We start from the raw sequence: 25,397 nt of genomic DNA on the forward strand, positions 1-25,397 counted from the left end.
GAAGTACAAATTTGGTATGGCTGAATCCCATACACAGAATCCTACAATCAAAGAATGCTTTGGGCTGGAAGGGGACCTGGAAAACCATCTCATTCCAAGCCTCCTGCCATGGTCAGGGACACTTTCCACTATCCCAGGTTGCTCCAAGCTCTGTCCAACCTGGCCTTGGACACTTTGTGGGATGGGGAGGCACAGCTTCTCTGGGCAACCTGTGCCAGAGCCTCACCACCCTCACAGGGAAAAATTCCTTCCAATACCTCATCTAACTGTCCTCTGCCAGCTGAAGCCATTCCCCCTTGTCCTGTCCCTCCATCCCCTATTCAAAGTCCCTGTCCAGCTCTCCTGCAGGCCCTTTAGGCACTAGAAGGGGCACTGAGGTCTTCCTGGAGCCTTCTTCAGGCTGCACAACCCCAATTCCCTCAGGCTTTGGTCACAGAGCTAACACTGGCTGCTGGTGGCTCCTCCAAGGCACAGACACAGCTCCGCCAGGATGTACTTTTAAATATTTACACGTGGAAAAAGCAGACGCCGAAACAGGTTAAGGGACTTTTCCTAAACTACCAAGTTGTGACTGCATTGAAAGGACTGATTTACCAACCCAAATTTAACTAGGATATTTTGAAAAATTACTGCTGCTAAGACAAATTGCTTGAGGTGTGAGAGGTCAGGCTACCTAGGCAGACTCTATCCCCCTGCCTGTCTTTAATCTCCTGGCCAACCATCCACTCACTGCACCATTTCTGTTTCTGAACAGGTTTCCTCCTCAGTTTTCAACCCTTATAAATCTGATCTGTCACTGCAGAATTCCTAATAATATTAGATAAAACTCCACCGATTTCTCTCTGGAATATACTCTTTAATATCTTTTATTTAAGACATGTGTGTGCAATCAATTCCACGGTATTTACTTGTATTACACACACAGTATTCATCATCTTGACAATTTTTAAAAGTTTTAGAACACCATTTCACTTAACAGTTTGAAAGAAAAAAAAAAGAGAGAGAGAGATTTATTTGATGGTTAACTTTGGAACAAGTTATCTGCATTAACTTCCATTGTTTTGGCATAAAGTAGTTCTGTATATTTTACTAACAACAGTGGAGACATGATAAAATATGTAGGCAGAGAGCCATAAACAGCTCTTGCTGCAATCCATGGTGTTCGTGGAAAGGCATTAATTTTTGGACTTTGATTGGAAGACGTCTCTGTGCTCAGCCACTTGGATTTTGCTAAATACAACCACGAATAAAACCTTGTACCTGAGGAGAACAATTTCTACGGCGGAAAGACCGTTGTAAATCATGTGTAGTATAAACTTGTCCACATGATTGGAATGATATAATGGATATTGGAGTCCCTAACCACCAGCTAATGTTCTTTATGACACTTAAATAAATGACCTGAAAATAAACTAATAACAACACAAAGTCATCTAAACCTGTTCTTGTGCACTTCCCAGAAGCATGCTGGGAAAAGACAACGTCTAGTTAGTGCATTTTTTGTGTTTATGTTTTCCCCAGCACATTTTTGCTCCTCCAGACTCACATTAATTCTTCTTTTCTGCCACCTTCCAGAGGTATCTCTCCACCCAGCACTTGCCCAGATCTCAGTCATTTAAAACATCAAGAGCTTGCAAAACTTCTACATCAACATGATGGTTATGGAGAAACAAGGCTGGAGCAGGAGCAGACACAGGCTTGAAAGAGTAGCTGTAAGAAAGAATGTTTTAAATTTTTATATTTTTTATCATAAAGGTGGTGAAGCACTACACAGGGTTCCCAGAAAAGCTGTAGCTGCCCCTGGATCCCTGGAAGTGTCCAAGGCCAGGTAGGACAGGGCTTGGAGCAGCCTGGGACAGGGGAAGTTGTCCTTGCTCATGGCAGGGGGCAGAATGAAATTATCTTTAAAGTCCTTTCTAACCCAAACTAATCCATGATTCTATAAAACCACCTAGAGAGCTACCACAGCAGAGAAGTGGGATTTCATTTTTGAGAAGGACACACAATTTTTCTCAATCTTAGTTACAAAACACACCAGTCGTGCAAGAAAAATGCCACAACATTCTACTTTAAATATGGGAGAAGCATTTTATTATTATTACTAACTTGTAATGAACTCTTGCACATGTGAAACTTTCCAGAAAAAGAATTATCATCAAAGCTTACAAATATTAACACTTTCAAAAGATTCCAAAAGGTACTGTCCCTTATATTTAAAAAAACATGGAAAATATTTTACTTTTATGCATAACTCATATATATTTAAACACTAAGTAGTTCACTGTTTCTGAACCGAAAGTTCAGAACAAACAGTGAGGACTTAGATATCTAGTTTTAGTACAGCTACTTGTTTTCAAATTTCTTTTATTTATTCAGATTTTTGAGGCTCTCCAACAGATTGAACAGTCAATTTTAAAACTTTATGAAGGCTCTACAAAGAGTAAGCCTTGAAAACTTTCCCTTTTTGCATACTGGGTCTAGATGTTTAGTTAAAAAGATGGGTTAAATATTAAATTAAGTTCATATGTAATAAAAATTCAATATCCTGAAATTCAGAGTTTCAATCTAAATATTTGCTACTGTGAGTAACAGATTCTTTAACTCACAACCTATATATTATATATTTTCTTTTCATTTATGCCACAAAACCCTGCTCTGAAGAAATCCATGTACTTTTCCTTGAAGCAGAAATGTGTTTTTCCCACACATTTCTTTTTTGTGATATGTTGCCATGTTCCACCGTATGTGTTTATTCACTGCACTTTATTTGCCCTAATGAAAAGTTATTTATGGGGACTGGTTTCTTTTCCATGGCACCAAGAGTCACTGTGTGCACCATTTTATTAAAAACAACAACAAAAAAAAAAGAGATGGAAGGGCCATGATGTCACTGCTCGATGAATAGAAACCACATTAGAAAGATGGACTGGAGTGCTGGTTTAGGTTAGACCAAATTACACAACTGCCTCAAGAGGCTGCAAGGATGGATGGAATAAATAAATACATTTTTTAAAAGCAATAAAAATTGGCCCTTCTGTAAATGTAGTTACATTTGGGTGCAAAGTAAGAGTTCTGAAAGTGCAATGGATTATTATTTTTTTTAATATTGCAATTAAAAAGTTTAAAAATAATAGAATTCTGGAATGGTCTGAGTGGGAAGGGACTTTAAGGATAATCCCAATCCAACACTCGTGCCATGGACAGGGACACCTTCCACTAGACCAGGCTGCTCCAAACCATGCACATTTATTACCGACCAAGCACTACGGAAATACCAAAAGTTGTTTTTCCAAAACTCAATAATTTTGCTGATTATATTCTAAGAAATAAAGTTTAAAAAAAAAATCAGATTTTTGGGTGCCAAACTGGAACAGACAGCAACTCCATTGGTATATGCTTATTGATATATAAAATCATACATTTATATTTTATCTTTAATATTATGAATCAGTTGATCACAATAAAACGGATGCTGTTTATATTTAGCTACTTCTCAAAAGATTGCAAGAAATTACAAAGCTGTGAGAATAGTCATAGTTAATTTTTAATTTATTTTTTTTTTCTCTGCAACTACTGTCACATTTTGCCCTACAGCAAAAAAAATGTTGCTGAGTGTGGTCAGGTGTCCTGAAGCTATACTACAGTTCAAACCTAAAAGCCTGAAAGAAGATCCCCAATATTCAGGGAATTTGATATTAGGGTTTATTGAAGTTGTCACATACTTTCGGGGATCTAATTTCACTTTCTGATCTTCAGCAATGGCTGTAATTCTTCATTCAGAAGAGGGAAGAGATTACTTGTCAGCAGTAATCTCTAACACAGATAATGCCATATAAATATTAGGGGCTTATAAGCATGGACAAGGATTAGGAGCAAAGAGAGAGAACAGAAAGAAAACTGAACAGAGCCAAGATTAAGCACTGGGAAGGGCATCGCAAAAGAAAATCCAAGGTCTGAGGCTCAGCTTGTCTTCCCACAGCAGAATGTGCCTGTTCCTGAGTACAATAAGCATGGTTTACACTGATTTCCCTGCTTGAAAACTGCAGGATGTAGGAATATGAAATTTTATGTGAGGTGTGATCATTGTCTTCTCTTTCTCATGACAGAGGAGAAATCACTGAGGTTGGAAGGCCCATGCAGCTGGGCAGGTTGCTCAAGAACCTCCTCCAGTCAAATTTTAACTCTCACCAAAGGTCAGGAATGCAGTTTGCACATGCAGACATTAAATAACTACAGTATGAGAGAGAGCTGAAGCTGACCAGGACATCTTCCTTCCTGGCCAGAGTGAAGAATTGGTGTGTAACCTAGACAACAGATAAAACAGGGAGGCATATCACAAGGTCTGACTTATTTCTGATAAAATAGCCAAAATAATGCTGTTTTAGCAACACAGCTGAATGCAACAACCCTGACACTGCAGTGGATGCCTGATTAGCAGGCAGGATCCAAAGGTGGTCCTGGAGAACAGAGGCTGGATCCAGACCAACCATGAGCAGTTGGCTTGGACTCAACTTGGTCCATCTGAGTGGGGAAGGAAGATGAGGAAAGCAAGAGAGATCAATAGTGAAGAGAGAAGAAGGCCAACAGAATAAATCTCCTCAAATTGTAACTTCCACCTGTTCTTCCAAATAATTTCTGAGTGAAATCCCTCAATATCCAACATCCACATTTGACACTGTCAAAAATTCCCACTTCTAATTAACATTACACTTTTCTTTCCAATCTATTTAACTCTAATTCAACAACACTCCTATTTTTTAATGCTCGAAAGTGTCATATCTGTAGGTCAATCTAAGGAGGATACTCAAAGGGACCTGTCAACCTTCTCTTCAGTGTTACATCTTGCATTTCTAACATTAAGGTCCCTGTGCCAGGTGTACTCTAAAGCCCACACCCCAGAGGACCAGGATTTTAACAAAAGTGTTCTTCATCTCTCATTCACAGAATGGCTTGGAAGGGACCTCAGAAACAAGTTCCAACACCCTGCCATGGGCAGAGACACCTTCCACTAGAACAGGCTGCTCCAGGACATTTCAGGGATGGGGCAGCCACAGCTTCTCAAGGCAGCCAGTGCCAGTGTGCCAAAAATTATTCCCAATTATCCCCCAATTATTCCCCCAAAAGTCCATGCAAAACTCTAGCTGGCAGTGAAACAGAAAAAGTGAAAGGCAAAGTTCTCTTTGACATCAAATAAGACTGAGTTTGACCCTAAATATATTATTTCTGAGTTCATGTCTTTAATTCTCTGAAGTCCTTTAACTACAAGAATCTCTGCAGTTATAATTTCCATGTCCATCATTCTCCAGAAATGGAATGATGATAATTTAAGAGCTCCTCAGAAAGATGGTAATGAACTAAAATACATATTTTATAGTGCAGGTGAAAATAACTTATGTGTTTTTTGTGCAAGATATGAATACATGGATTAATTAATAGTTCTGAAAAAAAAAAAGTAATTTTCGCTATAATTAAACACTATGACCATGTAGATCTGCTGCACCAATGACACAAAGTAACTTTTGGAGCTCTAAGAGTCCTCTTGATAACCACTGCCAGAAATTAGAAATTGTTGACTTAAGTTCTGCTTTAGCAGAAGTTCAAAAGAATGAATCGCACTATGGGGAAAAAAAGTTAGACTTCTGAGAATTGCAAGGTTTTTAAGGCTCTTTAGGGTTCTAAAGGATTGGTCATGTTCATTAGTGTTTCCTTAAACAGAAAAAAACCAAAACTAGCTGAGCTCTCAAGTGCTTATTTAGAGAATGCAAATTTCACAAAGAGTTCTACCCAATACAGTATCTCCTCTTGCTAAATACAACTGGAAATGGGTGTTTGAAAACTGGTACCACACCTGAAATATTTTTTTCTTTTAATTAAACTAAACCCAGGATCCTATAACATATAATTTCCTGGGTTTTGGAACTACTTCTAATCAGGATATAGGGGATGAATGTCCCCTTTAACTAGGCTGCTTTGCAACATACACAATGCAGAAGGGAGTGCTAGCATAACACTTCAATAGTTAAGTGACTTTATGAGAAAAATACTTCCAAATGTTTCCTAAAACCTTCCAAACCGCACCAAAGAACATTATCGTAATATTATGTTTCCCCATGGCCTCCAATATTTAGGATTGCTATTCTCGAAATGATACTTGGATGAAAAATACAAGTTTATGTAATATATAAATTATTCCTAGAAGTAAAGTTGCCTTTAAAATTACTCTGTATAGACGTCAGATATTTTACATTTTCAATAGCCTTTCTGTATTAATTGGAGAAATGGCCTGCTGGTGCTTTGGGCAGCACAGGAATAATCTGTATTTCAGAACTGAGCAGTCACCCTGTGATCTTATTCCTAGCAAACACTGAAAACAATAACTGTCCTAACCGATTACATATCATGTTACCCTTAATAGATATCCATATTTCTTGCACAGTATACATAATCCACATAAAGTGTACACCATATATCAATACCATATTCCAGCGAATCCACCATCAAAGAGTTCGTTTATAGTAGGTTTTCATTTGACTCGGGGTTGTAACGTTCTGTGCAATCATAAGCAAACCATTTCAGGGATTTTGTCAGCAAGCTGCTTTTTGGCAGATTATTGGCAGTACATATTGGCAGCAAACTAGTGCAACTAAGCCCTTCTTATAACTTACAGGTAAATAATGATTTTAATAAATTTATGTAAAATGTTCCACTTGGTTACATCTGGTTTTGATAAGTCACTCGCCTGCGCAAATGCAAATTTCTGTGTGTTTCTCAGGAAAACACATACTTCACCTGAACTATTCAAGGTTTTCTCAGGTACCCCAAGAAATAAATAGGCAATGAAGCCTGCTTTCACATGAAGGTTTAACTGAAAAAAGACAGGGAAACTAATTAAAAATAATAATTGTATGCACAGCAAGATTTTAACCACACTTTGTCAATAATACAATATTCAAATGGTAAGAAAAATGCATTTTTTTCCTGTTGTGGAGCTATCCCAGTCACAGGGCATTCCAGTAAACTGGCTCTGCCCCTCAGGACCTGCTAGTGCAGAGACTTTGACCTTCATTTGAAAATGTGTTACTATATTAATTTGCATTTTGCTTTTGCACTAGGACTGAAATTTAAATGTGTAGCATTTGTATCTCTACCAGGCAGTGTAGACTAGAGGAAATTCCAAGTTCTAATCCCAGCTTTGACAGTAGGTCCCAATCTCATTCGTTGTTCAAACCCCAGAAGTCTTCAGTTTTGCTCTGAAAGAATCAAGTTTTTGTCAAAAAGTTCTAAAAATATTAATACTATTAGTAGCAGTGCCATTACAGGGGGGGAAAACCCCACAAAACCCTTGTACTCCCTTCTGGTATAAATCAGGAGGACAGTGATGCTGATCTGTGACTCCTGATCATCTGGCTTTCTGCATCTGGGTGCCAGAAGAATCCCTGGGGAGCCACAGTCCCTGGAAATTCTGTTAAATGCTGGTGGCCCATCACTGAGCTACCTGTGACATTAAAAACTGCTCTTCTTTGGATACCTTGTGCAAAGTTATATTAAAGAACTGCTTTGAATGGGGCCTGTAATGAACAGGCACCAATTAATTAAGCATCAGATTTTACTTGTGCACAGTTCAGCCCAGAACTTGCTGTTTCTAAGTGTTTATTCACTCATGGATTCAGCAGTTTAGGATTTTGTAAGTCTAGGCAACATGGTTAAAACCCCCTCAACAAATTTTTGTTGAGATCTATTGGACACACTGCTACAACTTGATGTTTCTATAGTGGACTTGTTTTTAATTTGATCTGTTTCAAGGATTCAGTATCCTTCCAGCATGTTGGAAACCTAAGGGCATATATTTGTATTGTTTAAAGGCAGGAAATTCTGTGAACTGAAATGAGAACATATCCCTTTTGCCTTTATGGAATTTTGTTATTTTCTTTTCCTTTTGGGGTTTTTAGAAACAAAACCAGTGAAAGCCGAAAGTTTGAACAATAGAAAATTACTTTCAAGGGGGGAAAAATGTAAAATACCAAGTATACTTTTATAACTTTATTCATACACTTTGTATATATGTAAATTGCACTTATCCAAGCATCAGAAAATACCATTCACAGCAGGGCCTTATATTGCAGCAGGATCATACTGGTTTTGTCATAAAAGACTGTGGACTTTGCTGTTTTATTCCTTTACTACCTTGTATTAACTTGTACCCCACTGACTTCATGACAGAGCTGACTTGTTTCATGCTAACCACAGAACTAGGGCAATCACATTGCTATTGTAGGGAGGGAAACTACCAATCTTTGTAGCTTTTTAACTCCTCGGCCAAAGAATCCCACAACCTTCCTTTAATTGATGCAAAAAAAAAGTAGGTCTGAATTCTGTGATAGGAAATGACAACTGGTGGAAGATGAACAGGGACATATAAGCTGCTCAAATTGAGAGTTGGGCATATACTGCCTTTTAGGACAACTGCAGCAGCAAACTTTCCTACATTAGTTCTGTACTGCTTAGGGAAGGACTGGAGGCAGAGTGGCTGCATTAGCAAGGAGACCTGGTCCCAGCAGGATGCCTCAGTCCCAGGGCAGTGCTGCACAAACACATCCTTGCTGCTTCTGGTGCTCAAACCAGCTCAGTATCGTTATTGCACACAATGAATTACGCTGCACTACATTATAAGAAGAGGGTTATAGGTTATAGCCACGGTTATGGCTCTCTGGAACACTCCTGCCTTGTGACAGAGCGCAGAGAGCGAACTAAGTCTGCAAAAAAAACACTTGCTGGAGGACAGCTCGTGTGCCACAAGCTCGAGTGCAGCCATTTCAGCAAGAGCCTGAACACTTTCCCAGCAGTGCTCCCCACGAGCTGACTGCTCCTATCACGCCAGCCTAGCAGCTAAATATAAATTACAGAGGGATGCAAAGCCTGGGAGAGACATTTGACACCCGAGACTTGAGTTTGGCCACTGGATCTCTCCTAGCTAGTGTTTCTTCACTTGTTAATCCCTCTTCCTGGGCAGCAGCAATTATGACACTGGTGAACTGCAGGACTTGGGTTTATTTGCTTTCATTTGGCACAGCGCTTCGTGCCCAGCTCCTCTGCTCTGGGAGACTACAACAGCTAAAGCAGGGATCACAATGGGACACCATCAGTCATCAGAATAAACAGCTCAGCTGCTTCAGGGGAGTCAAAGAGGAGAATGAATCTTGCTAAGAGATTTGAAAGAGCACGAGGAAGTGGCTTTACTTGAAGTGCTCACAACGATGGCTTCCAAAGGAACATTCCTGACCATCAGCCCTGGGGAATAAAGAGCTGCAGGGTGCTCATGCTCATCCATGGACCTGAATTTGACATAAAACCAATGGGATCCATAACTACCAGGTGTAACCCTCCTGTGCTCTTTCCTGCAGACGTGGGTGATGCAGAGAAAGGCTTGGCTACCACCCAGACATCACAGGGCCCATCACCTCCCTGATGGAAAAAGCAGGGATCCTGAACCTAGCACCTATGAAAACCACCATTACCCCAATTGTTCTTCCCCCTAAAACATTCTCACTCATTCAGCCTATACTAATTAAAAAGTTTTGCCCAAGTACTCCAAGAACAACTAACTCTGTACTTTGAAATGTTGCACTATACAGATGTTTAAATCATACACTCAACATGCATATGCACAACCAACCAGAAGCCAATAGTTTACAGGTCCTGTATACCTTATTTTAAATTCTTCTGAAAGGGTAGTTAAGAGATTCTTAGGGCAAAAATGACGACTAAGTTCATGAACTGCACAGAAAATTGGCTGTGACACCACTTATTAAAAGTTATGATAACTAGAAGGTCCAACTAAAAGGAGCAGATGCACTGTTTGCTGGGCTGTAGCTGCAGACAGAATTTTTGGTGCCGAGATCAAAAGAACAAGGTGTTCATATAAATGGCATTTTATTTTGATCCTATTATTCTATATGAGCTCGAAGAGAGATCAAAGGAAAAAGCACCCAGGTTTCACTATTAACACTTAACATAACCCCAGTTGGAAAATCCTTTCCAGATTGTTAGTGCAATTTAAAGCCCAGCACATTTTTGTTGCTCTGTTAGGTTAATACACCTGAAGGCATGGGTTTGATTCCTGGATCACCTTTTCCATTGTGGAAAATTACATATAATTTCAGTTATTTTCATTTTTGTGGCAGCAAAGACACCCTAGCTTTGGGGAATGCCCTGGTCTGGGTTGTACCCTCTGTCCTGCAGAGCCAGGCTGCCCTGAAGTGGTGACAATATATTACAGACTGTGCACGACTGTCAGGAAATTCAACACCATTGGAGTGAAGTACTAAAGTGTGGTTCAGCCCCTGCCAAAGCATACCAGCCTCCACTCAGAATGTAAACAAACCTAATGGGCCTTTCAAATATCTAAAAGTTCCTCCTGATAGCTGGCAAGAATTAATGTGCTTTAATACGTTGCATTGCTTATTATGACATTATCCAGGACTACTACTATTAATTAATGGTTCTATTGCTGCTTTTAGCAACCAGCGGTGTTGTATAAAGAAAAAAATAATAATATATTGTATTTCCTGCAAAGCTGAAGTATGGTAATAAATTTTAATATTCATGCTTTGAATGAACGGTTCTCATTGATGATTCAGTAACTTAGGGCAGATATTTCAGCATTTCCTTTCCAATGAGTTTCTTTGACTTCTCAGGCTGCAGAAACCTGCTAATACACAGGTATCACTTATCAGATTAACCTTGGAAAAATCAGCAATCAAGGAAAAAAAATAAGTGCATATGTCCTTCTCTGCCTTGCCACCCTCTCCTCATTTGCTATTAAAGCACTTGTGTTAAAAAGTCATTCCAAAGTTTATTTTAAATGCAAGAAAGTGGGCACTAATCCCACAGGAGCTGGCTCAGCTACGGCCCACCATCTTGAACACATTCATTTTATCCAGATCTGTTCCAAGGAGGGGGTTTTGGGTGGTTGTTTTGGGGTTGACCTTTATTTTTGACCTAATAACAGCAGATTGTCAGAGGTGAGGAGATGGAAATTGGGACCTTGCACAGTCAACATTAAATACCCGCAGGTGAGCTGTGGCCTGGAGTGAACACGACAGTTACGGGTTAAACGAGATAAAAACGTGTCATGCACAGTCAGAACATGTTCATGTTACACACAGCAGCCAGCTGGCTATAAATCCAAGAAGTAAGCTGGAAGGCTTTGGAGTTTCAATGAATGAACACAGATATAAAGGGAAGAACGGTGGTTTGTCGCCATATGAATGGCTTTTAGCTGAAAAGAGAGGATTGCTTTCACAAGGGTTTGCCAGAACAGCAACCTTGTTGAGATGAGGAAAAGAATAAAGATGATGATTGGGACATTCCATATATTTATATTTTCTATTTTGTTTTGAGGCAGAGGAGTCTGATTCAGCATGCCTGAACAATTAAGACGTGGCTTTACATACAGGTGTTCCAGTGAATAGGGACACAAGTTCTTTGACAATACCTCTGCAGCTGATGATCCATAAACAGGATTAGTCTGTTAATTCATTCCAGATTCAAATCACATGAGCTGAGCTGTGAGAAGCAATGGACTATTTTTCTTTCCACATTTCTAGCTCCAAGTAATTGTAGGTTCTAACCTTCTGTACTCTGCATATGCATCACTGAACTTATGGTCAGCAACCCTACCTGTGCACAGATCCACCAGACCTGAAGCTCGTAAACCAACACCTTCCTGGCAGCACAGAGGATAAGAAAGGCCTTTCTGAGACACTCTCATCTTTTTATTAAATAAAGCTGACTATCAGAACCTCCTGGATTATAGACCCAAGAAATGCCCTAGTAGGTTTTCATAAAAGGATGAGCCTGACTGACTTGGAGTGGTCCTGTGCATGGCCAGGATTTGGACTTCGATGACCCTTGTGGGTCTTTCCAACTCACAATATTATTCACTGACTTTCCAGAAGTCTAATTACCCCACCTGAACGTTTTGGGTTCTTAGCAAGATAAACTCTTGCTCTTTCTCCACCTAAGGCAGATGTAATTCCCTTCTGAATCCAAAAACAGAGCTCTGGCTCTTACTAACTCAAATATGAGCTAAACTTTAAAGGCATAAAGCAACTTCACAGTCACAATCTCTGTTCATAGCAATTTATATGTTATATAAATTAAATATGTATCTATAGATATATACATATATGTTTGTACAAAACTTTTCTGATGTTTAAAAGTGGGTGTAAGCTCCTGGGTTTGATGTGCTCACTGTTGACAGAATCAGATGCAAACTGTAGGAAGGCTGATAACAGCTTTGCTCCCCAAAACCTTTCTCCTGTGTCTCTGGGCTTACTGAACGGGAACTGAGAGGGGAAAGAACAAAGATTTGCTGTTCTTTACAGTCACGCAATGAAAGTGTAGGTTAAGCACAGGAAGTATTTGCAGATTCCAGATATTCTGTGGACCTTTGTTGCTTTTCCTTGCATTCAGATCTAATCTGAGTCCCTGCATAGAGCTGGACTTTCATGTTCTGAGGTCCTTCACTAACAGAAAACCCAACCCACTGAGACAGGGCAAAGTGGACTCAAGAACTTCAGCTCTATGTAGGCATTTATTAATGTTAATGCATTAAGGAAAAATGCTTTAACAAGAAGAGAAGGCTTCAAATAATACAAAAAAATGATTTAATAAACAAATTTAATATATACTCATAGTACAGCAAGCCTACAGACTGCAAAGATGTAGTCCTATCTTTTAGAAAAAGTTTGGATTGACAGTTTGATGTACCACATCAAATATAACAACACTGTGTGATCTTTAAGCCTCAGGGGTTTAAAAATACTAAGTGTTTCTTTTTTGTTCTGATACCAAATATGTCTATACCTCCAACTGATTCAAGTCAGCACTAATAACCACTGGGGTATTTTTAGGAGGCCTTTCAAACAGAAGGGTAGTTTTTTCACTACCATTTTGAACACAAAATAAATTGTATTTGGTTCTTTAGGTTCAATCAAGCATCAATTTTGGATTATTTGTCTGAAGTCAGAATTCTTAAAATACAGCTTTTTTTTTTTTTTTTTTTTTTAAGAAGCAACTTCTGAGGGAAGAAAAATCCTCACCACAATTTGAGTGCAATCAGCTCTTCTCATACAATTGGCTCTGATTCGAAGGTAAGGTTCATGATCAGATATATTTAAGGAGGGCTGTATGATTAATTTAAGAGGTGCCCCACCAGTATTTTCACATGAATAAGCATAAAGACCATTGTTTTACTTTCATTATGCTGCTGTACCACCTTTGGTTCTTAGAACCATGTTTGTACTAATATAATTCTGCCTTTTGCAGGAGAAGGGCTCATAGCAGGATGGGCAACTCACATTTGTAAATCAGTGAGACCTGGCATTGAATATAATTACAAATATGAATAGGCAAATATCAGGCTGTCAGATATTCAGAAGAATTCTATGCCAAAAAATGTTAGGGAATTTTCAGCTCTCACAAGAGCTTCCAGATAATTCTTTATGGATCATCAGCACCTTTGCATACTTTCTGGAAGCAGATTCCTCCTTTTCCTTTACTGCTCTTTGTGAAGAAAAGGGAAGATGGAACTCTCACTAGAAAATGAGAAAAACATTAACCTCTAAGTCCCTCAGATTTTGGGAAACACTGGAAATCTTCACTTCTGCATATGATTTAGAGGAGAATAATGGGACTGAGCAAAAAGTCATGGACTATGTTCATCAATATGTGCCTTTTATGTAAACTAGATTGTTAATTGAAAACCCATTTTCAGAGTCTTTTTAGAGGAAATCACCTTAAAATTAATCAAAGTCTTGTTTTGTTGTTGTTTTTTTTTAATAGGGTTTGTGGTCCCTTGGATGCTCAGAAAACTGCTTGGAGCAGAGACTGGAGCCAGAGGCTTTGGGGTTTTGTGCCTCAGAGCCCATTTTTGAGGCTCAGCCTGGAGAAAAGGAGGTTTGGGGGGGACCTTCTGGCTCTGCACAACTCCCTGACAGAGGGAGCTGCCAGTTGGGTCAGGCTCTGCTCCCAAACAAAAACTGAAAGGATGAGAGGAGTTGTGTCAGGGAAGGTTTGGGTCGGATATTTGGGAAAATTTCTTCACTGAAAGGAGCCCACCAGTCACTGCAGTAGGTCACAGTCTCCAAAACAACAGAATTTCAGCTCCCTTTTCTGCCTGGTCATCACCATGCCCGTAGTTTTCAACCATTTCTTTTCCCATTTAGCCTGGCTTTCCCTGTGTTCCATCTCTACTAAAGCTGTGAGGCGCATAAAACAAAGTATTCATGTACAATTTTGGATTTATTTTTTTTTAATATACCTCTCCTTAAAATATTTCTTAACTTACTTCTTCAGTGCCTAGCAGTGACTCATTAAAAAAACAACCTCACAGTAGTAACACAGTGATAGATATCAAAGGTGAAAATTTGCCATTATTTTGCACTAAACCAGCCTGAACACATCTTCAAACAGCATAGAGAGGAAAGGGCTGTATTTGTCTGCAGATGTATTTTCTTAACTTTTTTTTCATCACTTTACTTCAGCAAGAATGACCAGCTTAAATTTTTCAGTGTCTTCAAGGACCTTATTTCATGAATTTGTATAAAAGGCAGAAAAGTATATATAAATGTTTTAAAAGCAGCCAGGAGTTTTTCTGGAAACAGTGCCATTAGATTTAAAATACCAAACACTCAAATTACTTCTGACACATTTGATCTGAGTCACTTTTGAATTTGCACCTACAAACAATAAAAAGTACTGGTTCTGAAGGAGACTGATTATTTCCTTTGCAATATTTTACCACAGAGAAGTTATTCTCCCTTTCCCCCAGATCTGACAACCATTCAAATACCCTGGGTTTGTTGCACACTAAACCAGAAATACGATCTCTACTTGGAAACTCCCCTCAAAAATAGTTTTTTCTGTCAATTCTCAGTAACTGCCTTTAATAACAAGCGTGGCTATTGAACTCTGAAAGTATCAATGTTCAGTCATCTTCCTGAGCTTACACATCACAGCTGCAGGGAATAAAAATGCTGAAAGACCACGATCCCTCCCCATCGTTTGGATGTTTCTCATAACCCTGTGTGATATTTAACTGGCACTGCTTTCTCCTCCTTCACTTCCAAAGGGATGAATCACAGACTCAGCTCTTCCAGGAACCAACCACTTGAGATGTTCTCTGCACTTCCTCCAGCTCTTCCTCAACTGCAGCCAGCCCTTTGATTGACCCCACCTTTAATAAATGTTTAGCTGGAGAGTCTCAGCTAAAATGTGTATGAAGCCTCCTGGGAATGACTAACCAACACCTAAACCCCAGATTTATAACAGAGAACTTCCCAGAGCCTCCCACAGCCAGTGGGATTTGTGCAGAGGCTGGAGGGAAGAAGAGTCACTGTGGCAAGTCAGATTTCTTCACTTTCTTATTCAATAATAATACAACATGCTTTCTGTAGACTGCTCTGAGTTATACACAGGATGTTAAAAACATGTTAATGCAAAGTTAGAGGGTATAGTCTAAGTCAGGTACCTCTTATTATAATTAACCGTTTATTTTAAGTTTCAACTTGTAGAAAAATAAATAAGCAAGCTCAAAAAGAGGCCTTGAGTTCCCTAATGATAAATTTATATTCAGATGCTTACAGTGGAAAGTGACAGCATTCTCTTCCTGAGCTAAAATCATCAAGAGGGGGAAAAAAGACAAAAAATTGGAAATTCAGTGTCTGGGAGTCAACAGGAACACAAAATTTTCTGATTCAGCGGAAAGGGCTGAAGTTACATCCAGGGAAAATGCTACAAATCAAAGAATCCTCAAACAAGACAAAGAACAGAAAACCACCTTGGAGTATTTTTCTGGAATTTCCAAACCACAGTTGGTCTCAATGATCTTAAAGGGCTTTTCCAAGACAAATGACTTTGTGATTCACCCATCCAAGCTGTGACATCAGTTAGAAGTGGCTCCAGTGCCAGCACTAAGCACCATCATCTAATGGCCAAAGGATGCAGAAAGCCTCCTTGTTCCTCCACCTCCAGTCCTGATTTTTCACCTATTGCTATTTTCAGCAGTCCCTTTTCAGCAGGCTTCTCTGTCCCAAAAAAAAGTGGTTATTTTGCCCTAATGCCAAGACCAGTGGTACCTGATCTACTTCTGTGGCTTCCTGATTTTACTGCAGCACAACCAACAGAGCAACACATTAAGAAAATATGGTTTTCTCCTAATAAAAGGTTTCTCTTAGGTATAGTGATTACAAAGAGTAATAGATACTATTTTTAATATTCTAGGAATGTAGTCCTTTAACTCAAAATAGTCCCAGAATTATTTGCTATTAGCTATCCAATGCAATTTAGAATCTGTGTCTAACTTGGAAATTTGTTACTTTTATCTTTGAGTTTTACAATATACTAAACAGTCTAAGTACCTTTTCACAGGAAGTAATACAGAGTTATTTGTAGATTCAGTAATGGAATCATCAAGCTAACGGTCTTCCATTTCTGAAGTTCCCAAGTTCTCCTGAAATAATAAAAACTCACCAAGGCAGCAGCAAGAAAGCAAGTGGACACTTCTCCACAGCGCCTCGACAATAAACAGCAGAATTGTGATACTCCACCGGAATGTTCCAAACCTAAATTGAATGGCAGCATGATTGCTGTGGTTCCAGTTATGTTAATTAGGCTGGATTCATGGTTCATTGAGGCTGCAATTATGCTGCAAAGAAATGCTGCAAGCATCCCATCCTCCTGCAGTCTGCTGAGTGTGCTCCCATTCCTCTTGGGGCAAAATAGACTTTCTGAAGGGATTTATACACTGGAGTCACATTTGCACTTAGACCACATGCTTGGTGAAGATGCAATTAGATGACCACGTTTTGCAACTTTCTTCTTTTCCAAATTTAATAGGAAAAATAGCTTTCCAAGTTCCTTGGCCATTTTTTAAGCATGCTTTACTTTGCCAATTTGCATACTAAGCATACAAATTATAAGCCTTATTAGCCCCATTTCAACCGTAGGGTAAGAGAAGAAGGGGAAGAGTTTTGCCCAAAGTTATGCAGTCTCTTCAGTGGAAAGAGAACTGAAGTAGCTCCCATCTTCTTACAGTTAATGGTTGGACTTGAAGATCCTGGAAGGTTTTTCCTAACTAAATGTTTCTATGATTCTTTTAATAACATTTCCTGACTTACAACTGTGCATAGGACAGCCCCACACCCAAAATGCAAAACCTTCTGCTGGAAAAGGGATTTTAAAAAGAGGGGCAAGTGGGCATTATAGTCTCAAACAACTGAAAGAAGACACAGGATGAGCCAAATTTGTTGGCCTGCAATGAGGAGGAAATAGTTTAACATGGTAGCAGCTCCTTCCCTGGATGGGAAAGGTGTGCTGGTCCTCAAGCAGGAGTTTTCAAGCTACCTGCTTTTTATTGGGTTGAAGAGGCAGCAACAGAGGAAGATGATTTTTCAGGCAAGTAATCAGTCTGGGTTTTTTTTAGGAATAGATTTACTTCTAAAACCAGTCTCTTCAGAGAAAGACATTTTCAATGCTATTCTTCTCAAAGAAGGATGATGTGGGATCAGGTGTCTAAACTGAACTCCAAAGAACCAAGTATCCTCAGAGCCTAATTTCCAGCTTCACAACGGATTTAAGCACTTAGAAGTTCAAGTCTCATTAAAAACCAACCGCGCTTAAGCCCTTAATTTTTTTTATTTCTTTTTCTTTTAAATTTAAGCAGATCTCAAAAAAAAATTTGATACCAGCCACTTCAAAGCTGGCTCCCCGAATTCAGGGATGATTGAGTTTCCATAATACAATTATGGTTGGAACGGAGCTGGATTGAAAGCAAGGTTCAACTTTCAAACAACATCCCCAAAACAGTTGCAGATGATGTGCATTTCAGCTTTCTGATCCTCAGGTGACACGGGGATGATTGGTATTAGTGAGATACACATTAGAAAGGGAAGGCAATGCCCTAACTAGAAATAACCATCTTTTCCACAGATGGATGGACATCCATAACAATTTAATCTAACGAGACATCGAGCTTACATGCCCATTTGAAAAATCATAACGGCACTTGTCTGGCAGGTTTGTTCCTCGATGCTTCATTCAATGACTGTTCCATTCTTTTGCTTTTTTTTAAAAACTATCACAGCTCTTTTTTCCAGACTTAATCTACCAGCACTTCTCACCCAGGCCACAGCTTCAATTAATACCAATTTGAGCCTTAACACAAGGAATTCATGTATTGACTGAGCTCTGGATCTGATTTTAAAATGAGTTTTGCAATGTTCCTAAAATGAGGAACCTAAACCAGTTTGACACTGAAATTAGTCACTACATAAACAGAAATCTAAAAGCACATCAGGAATAATATTTAACAGACACTAAATAATATCAGATTGAGAAATAATTGTACTTTATGTGAGAGCATGATAAGAAATCTGTTTTCTGATATATTACTAGCCCAGTGGATCTGACTTCCAATTTACTCTGCCTACTTAGGCTGGAGTTTAAATACGACACAAAAAACTGTCAAGTCTCTGAGACAGGAACACTCCAAAAGTTTTATTACACTCACTTGAAAGCATTACCACGGGTAGGAGGAAAACTAAATATTAAATACGCCATTAACAGGAAAATTATTTCAAATCAGTGAAGCATGACGAGACCCAAGTATACTGTTTCTCAATTTCTTTTTCCCTAATGTACACTGAGGAGACAGTAAGGTAGTAAATAGCCAGGGTTCAAACACAGGACATAAACTATATGAAATTAGGAACAGTGTAAATCTTAAGAACAGCTCAAAACCCTGAAGAAAATTAGAAAAGAGCCTAATGTGAATTCATTATTGACTTCTCACCAACCTTTTCTTAAAAGTGGGCAAAGTTGCTAAGCTGCTATACTGTTAAATTCTACTAACTTTAAAGTTAAATATTGTTTCTTTTAAAGCTGCACTTACCAAATCTGCTCCCAAACCAAAGCCAACAGCTACTTCATTATTTTGTCTCATAACCCAAGCAGTAAACTAATACTGTAAAACATAAACTGGACATTTTATTTAATCAGAAGATGGTCTAATGCCTAATGAATGCCTGCTGCTCAGCAACTGAAAAGTTATGGAATATAATAAAAAAACTTTTACAAATTCATTAGGCAGGCAAAACTCACCTTGGCCATCCAGGCTAATGACCTGTCCTTACTGGTGCTCTGTAAGTGTTGGGAGGAAGCATGAACCGGTCTCCAAAGGAAGAGGCAGGCCCAGAGGTGCATTAAGAACCCGGTTCCTAGAGCCCTTCTAACCACAAATACTCTGGTATTATTAAGTTTAGTCTGACATTTTGGTCCAGTTGACATCATTGGTCAGATATCAACACCCCCTGCCTCCAGCAGAGCAATCCTGACAGCACAGCTTTACCTCCAAGGCTCATCCTCCCTTGACAACACCAAGAATGATTCCTCGGCTACCTGCAGTGATTTATGGAAAAGGCTTTGAAATGTCCTGTGCTTCACCATCTCTGCTGAAGGAAGATGGGCCGTGGAGGTGATTACATCTTCACACCATAGATCATCCATTACTGACAGCTTTTATATTTCTCAACTTGAAAAAAAAACCCAGCCCTTGTCTGCATGTGGATACATAACACATTTGAAATGTGTAAGGCAAATATAAAGACTGAGGGTTTAAACCCTCAGTTTATCAGCTCTACAGGCCCAATTTTGCAATCAGCTAAACCTACAGTACATTTTCATCAAGTGCTGCAAATCAGCAAAATATTAAATGAATCTTGAAAAAATGATTATGAATCCACAGTTCTGTTTGACTGTATAATTCTATTTAAGATTAAAATTACTATCATAAAAAGGCCACTTTCTGAATGTAATTCCACAAAAACATCATCACAAAAGCTTTTACTGCTATTTATGTCAGAATGTATTTTAAACAGTTCTAATCATTTACCTTTGTGGACACTTAATTAAAATTACAAAACCAATTTTAATCTGTAGTCCAATTAATATGCAAATATATGCAAATGTGGTAAATCAAGGTGGTGATTAAGTTAAGGACACTCTATTTCATGTCTGCTTTAAGTGTGAAAACAAACAATCTTTTTTGTAATTGTACTGATGGATTGTGATGTTTATAGGGTTAGTATGGGGTACAAATGTTTATGCATCAACATTATGCCAAAACAAAGATTTTATACTCTGGAGTGATTTAGCATCCAGCATACATTCAGATGTAACAAAGTCATTTTGCAGTCATCTTGTGAATTAGAATAAGGTCAAAGCAAAGTTAAATTTCTATGTCATCCATTTGTATGGCTATTTAAAATTCAACAATCACTTTCTGATGTGTTAGGTAAGAGCCAAGAAGTCTCAAGAATGGCATATTATCATCCTTTATCATTTAGTGTTCATAATACACTGGTTTATCTTTGATACTATTACAGAAATAGTTCTCCCATTAAGGTGCAAAGATATTCATCCTTTTTAACCCTTTTTCCTCCATAAGTTCCAACTCCTCAATCTGCAGCCAAGGTTGCTCTACCAGTGAGGGTTTCTCTACAGATATGCACTCTATTCACTAAGAACTGGCAAAGAAACCATTTTGCAGCTGCTTTTCACCCCTTCCTTCTCCACACTGCTGATTTAGACAGGTTGATGCTCCTTCCCATTTGCTCATAGCAAAGTCTATCTCTGTTGCTCTTTGTGGGAATAAATCTGAATTCCTCCATTTAGACCAACTACAACCTTGGACTGAACTAACTGATTTCCTCTGCCAAGAAAATAATGATACTGGTAAAAGTAATATTTAATTTTACAGCTTATTTGAGTTCATAAAAGAGCACATCTTCCCCTACATATTCTCAGGAGTTGCCAAATGTTTGGAAATACACCTCACCTCATGTCTTACTGAGATACTGGAGTATAAAACCCCAGATTATCCCTCTTCTTACAGCTTCATCTCCATTAAATACAACAAATGGAAAAGAGTTCAAAAAACTTTTCAATGTTGCTTTTACTAATGTGCTTCATTTCCCTTTTTCTTTGGATGATTACGCCTGGAATAGTTTACAAGATTAAGCTGAGGTAATATTAAAACATTTTTTACTCTAAATATTTTATGCTTCTCCTTTGCTATTGTCACCACAGGACATGAGAATATGAAATTTAGCTCCACTCAGTAAAGCTTCTTTTAAAAGTCACATGTCTCCTAATGATCACAAAATACTTATAAACTATTAAAGATATTTTAGCATTTTTAACAAGGGATATGGACACATGGTATTTTTGTAATAACAGACCTTATAAACTCACATTTGGGATGCAAATCTTGGAATGTACAGCCATTCCTATCATTAGGTTCCTGTGAAAAACAGGACTAGCACATTTATGTGTCTTCTGATCTAACAGACACCAACAAAGCACCATAAAACTCACCTCTCAGAGTTGCTCAAAAGACCTCTTAGCATGCAGTACTGAGTTTAAAAAACCCAACCAGCTACTCCTCCTTTGCACTGGACACTCATGAAAGAGCTGCTTTCACCAAAAACGGCAAAGATTTACCTTAGGAACTAGAAACAGGAAGAACCTTACAATATCCTCTTCTACCTCGACAGCTCTTCACCATGAAGGACCTGTGTCTACTTCTCACCATTTTTGATGTGTTTTTCAGAGGAAAGCAAATTGATTTCCACAGAGAAGAGAAGCAGGTGCAAGGGGATAGAGAGGCAGACACAGCCAGTGATGCAGCTGGACATGACTCCAACAAATGAGAATGGATTTGGGAATTGTGGATGGGTTTTGGTGGAGAGCCAATGGAAGCTAGGAAGGTGAAGATCTTAAGGAAAAGACCTCCACGCAGGCTAACCTACGAGCTTCAACACTCCAATATTTAATACATGTCTATAACTGCAATTCCAGTCCCAGCTCTGGAATCAATGGACACAGGACCACAGAGCAGGGTCTGAGCCAAAGGGAAACTCACCCAGTGACTGTGTCCTGCCGTGGTGGCCACCTCACCACACAGCTGCACATCTCTCTGCCTTGGGTAGAGGCATTTCTTAAATCAGCTGCACACTGTCTGTCCTGCCTGGATGGAAATCAGCATAATGCTCCAGGCAGTTCCCCAAGCTGCCTCTTGACACACACAGCACAGAGAGTACTAACCTCTGAAGGGCTTCTCTGGGCTCTAAAGATTGTGTGTTCACACTCTTGGCTGGTTCTTGTGGAGCAGAATGGGTAAGACCTTTGCCATGTGGTTAAACACAGGAGGACAGAGTCACACAGTGCCCAGACACACTCTCAGCTGAACGTGAGGAAGGTTCTGCATTAGCGCTGCCAGAGACAACTCCATCCATTCTCCGAGCCTGAAATCAAACATTGAGGTATCAAATATGCCAGCAGAGTTCACAGAACTGCTGATGCTTCAGCTGGAGCTTATTTTTCAGTGGGAGATAAAAGGTGATTCTCTGTACTAGGGATCATCACAGGATAAATTCGTTGTAGCCGACTGCACTGATACAATAGCGCTGCCAATGCGTGGTGAAACTTAATCCCTCTGAAGACACAGGAGTTCCTTTTAAGTTCCAAACCTATACCATCGAAAAACATCCTACTACTGTGTATTCAGGAGTACTTTTCTCTCAGCTACTCTTCTCATCCTTTTTGCTATTTGTATTTATTTAAATGGAGCCCTGATATAAACCAGACCTGTAAATAACTCATTCCTCTTGGTCATTCTCCATTTAACCACTGAAATTTTGCACAACCAGTTTTGATACACCCAGATACAAACCATTCTTCTTGTGATGATTCAGACAGCAGTTTTCATGCACATTTGAAAACCTAGACACCATCTTGCTAAAACAACAGAGTGGCACTCCATCTCCAAATGTAGCTTCAGAGGTAAATCACACATACAAGAAAATCAAAACAAATGCAGCAAACATCTCATGGAAGAAGAGGAATGCCACAAAGAAAATAATCTAAATCTCTAAAAGCAACACCTCCATGCAGCTTATCTTTAAAACTCTACTCTGTAAACAGTCAAAGTTTTCTTCTAAATGTTAAAGGTGTACAGAAAATTAAAAAAAAAAACCAACCAAGAGGATTTTTTTTTTCCTTTTTATGGTCTCTAATGTAGCGCATGCTTGGATCATGCTTCTTCACATTAGAAATTCAGGTCTTGTCTGTCCTGGGAGGATGAACGGTGACTAGGGAGCTGGAAATGACCACATTATCACAAGGAAAAAAAAAGTGAAAAGTGAGTAACTGAGTGCAGAGCTGCTCTTCGGTGAGCTTTGCATTGGGTTTGCTTTATTAACCAGGGTTGGTCTTGTTCAGCCAATAAATAAAAACAAGTCAGATGACAGATTTGCCTCTTTGTCTCAATACCCCTTACAGTGCAGAAGATGAAAATGAACTTGCTTTAACACACATTGGTCTTCCCTACGTGTGTTTGGGTGCAAACAGCCTAAACATTTTACAGTCCTCAAGATCAAAAAAAACCAGTGAAAATATGAAAAAGAAATTAGTATCATAAAACAAAAAACTTTTCTCCAAGTTTCATTTAGGCATCACAGGGCAACAGAAATCACAGACCTTGTGTGGGAAAAAAGAAAAAAAAATCATTTTTTTTTTTTTCTGCTGGCTCTTTTTCAAGTCTCCTCTCACATTTGAGGTACAATCCTCCTGTAAAGAGGATTTTTTGACTGAGTCTCTTAAAAGAGGACCCTCATTTACCTATTATTCAATACTGATTTAAATTACTAGGTTTCTTAAGTTTCTGACCTCCTGTATTTTATGATGTATTTAAAACACTTTGACTCCTATGAACCATTTAATTAACTAGATAATTACTGCACATTTGTCCTACTTGCCATTCACCAAAGTTAAGTTTTAACATTACTTCTGAAACTATCCTGCATGCCTGTCATTCACCAGCTTTTACTTCAAATTACAGAGGGCAAAAAATTGTCCTTGATTATTCCTATGATATTGATGACACCAAGACATGGCATTGGAAAAACTGAGGAAGGAATTTGCCATTTTTTCAGTCTATGGATAGTGTCTCATGGCTGGAAGAAGAAATCAGATTCTCAGATGATACAAATTGCTACCACTGGCTTACAGGGAACTGCAGATCTTTAGGTCAGATGAAAATCTGCTGCACAAACCATGGCTGCCCAAAGAAGCCATTCTGAAACAAATTCTGCCTTCTGGACCCAAATACCACACAGGGAACAGATCACAGTCCTGAGGAAACAAAGATCTCTGAACAGTATGAAAAATAAAAAATCTCTGTATTAAGCCCAATATTATACTGTTATTTTGGTTACAAGATTTATGGCATGCTTGTTACCCAACTAAGGCAACTCACAAATGCTGCATCTACTTGGCAATTTGGCTTCATCAATAAAACGGAGTCTCAGTCAGAATCAGATGCTTAATTTTCAGGATCAAGGAATCCATGTCACAACAGTGTTGAAAGTGTTAAAACACTTGCATGTGCTTAATGGACTCACCCCAGTTGTACTGGAAACGGCCTTTGGGTCTGCATTATGAATGCCCCATTTTCTGCTCATATTTTTAAAAGTTTAAAAGAGAAGTGTCTGCTGGACACAGCAGTGCCCATAACACAAACCTTTATTTGGAGAACACGACTGCCTTTCTGAGACTGACCTGAGCAGGATCCTGGTGTAGGAACACCAACATGGGTTGAAAAATGTCTCTGTGTGGTTGGGATTTTAATAGAAATTTAGAGTTTCTATGGAAGGCATAAAATACAGGCGTTGCTGCCTTGTGAATCGATATAACAGAGGAATTAAGGGAATAACAGAGGAATTCCTTTATTTTTAACCACTTTGCTGATAAACCTGCCTAAATAATCAACTTTGGTACTGTCTCAGACACTATGGCGCAATTCTTTTGAACTATCTCAACAGTCCACGCATTTGAGGAGTTTCTCCCATGACCATGAGCCCCTAATGAGGGGAGAGGGAAGGAAAAAATAAACTGTAAGACTGTCTGAAAAATTTAGTCTTTGGTTTAGACTGCCCCAGAAATAGGTCCCACTTGAAGTGTGAAAATCTTGATGATTACTGAATAAAACAACTGAGCACACTGGGCTCCTACAGGCTCAAGAGTGTGTGCACACACAGGCATGCATGAGCACACATGTGTAAAGGACTTCTGCTCAATCCTTTGTAGGAAACCAGCTGATGACAAATACTTGTAAGCTATTTAGAAATGTGGTTTCATAGCTCAGTCCTCTGGGGCTTGAGAACTTCGCTCATCACGTCTCTGGGGCATTACACAGTAATCTCTGAAAAACTGCATGCTAGATTAGCTCTGAGGGAATTTCTGATGATTGAAGGCGCTGAGGATCTTCACATTTACGT

General features: G+C 39.0%; 1 protein-coding gene across 1 annotated transcript in view; it reads right to left on the reverse strand.

The window, feature by feature from the left end:
* Positions 1-25,397, reverse strand: part of GTDC1 (glycosyltransferase like domain containing 1) — a 169,754-nt gene that overhangs the window by 35,677 nt on the left and 108,680 nt on the right.

Source organism: Camarhynchus parvulus, chromosome 7, assembly GCF_901933205.1.
Source record: "Camarhynchus parvulus chromosome 7, STF_HiC, whole genome shotgun sequence".
NCBI lineage: Eukaryota > Metazoa > Chordata > Aves > Passeriformes > Thraupidae > Camarhynchus > Camarhynchus parvulus.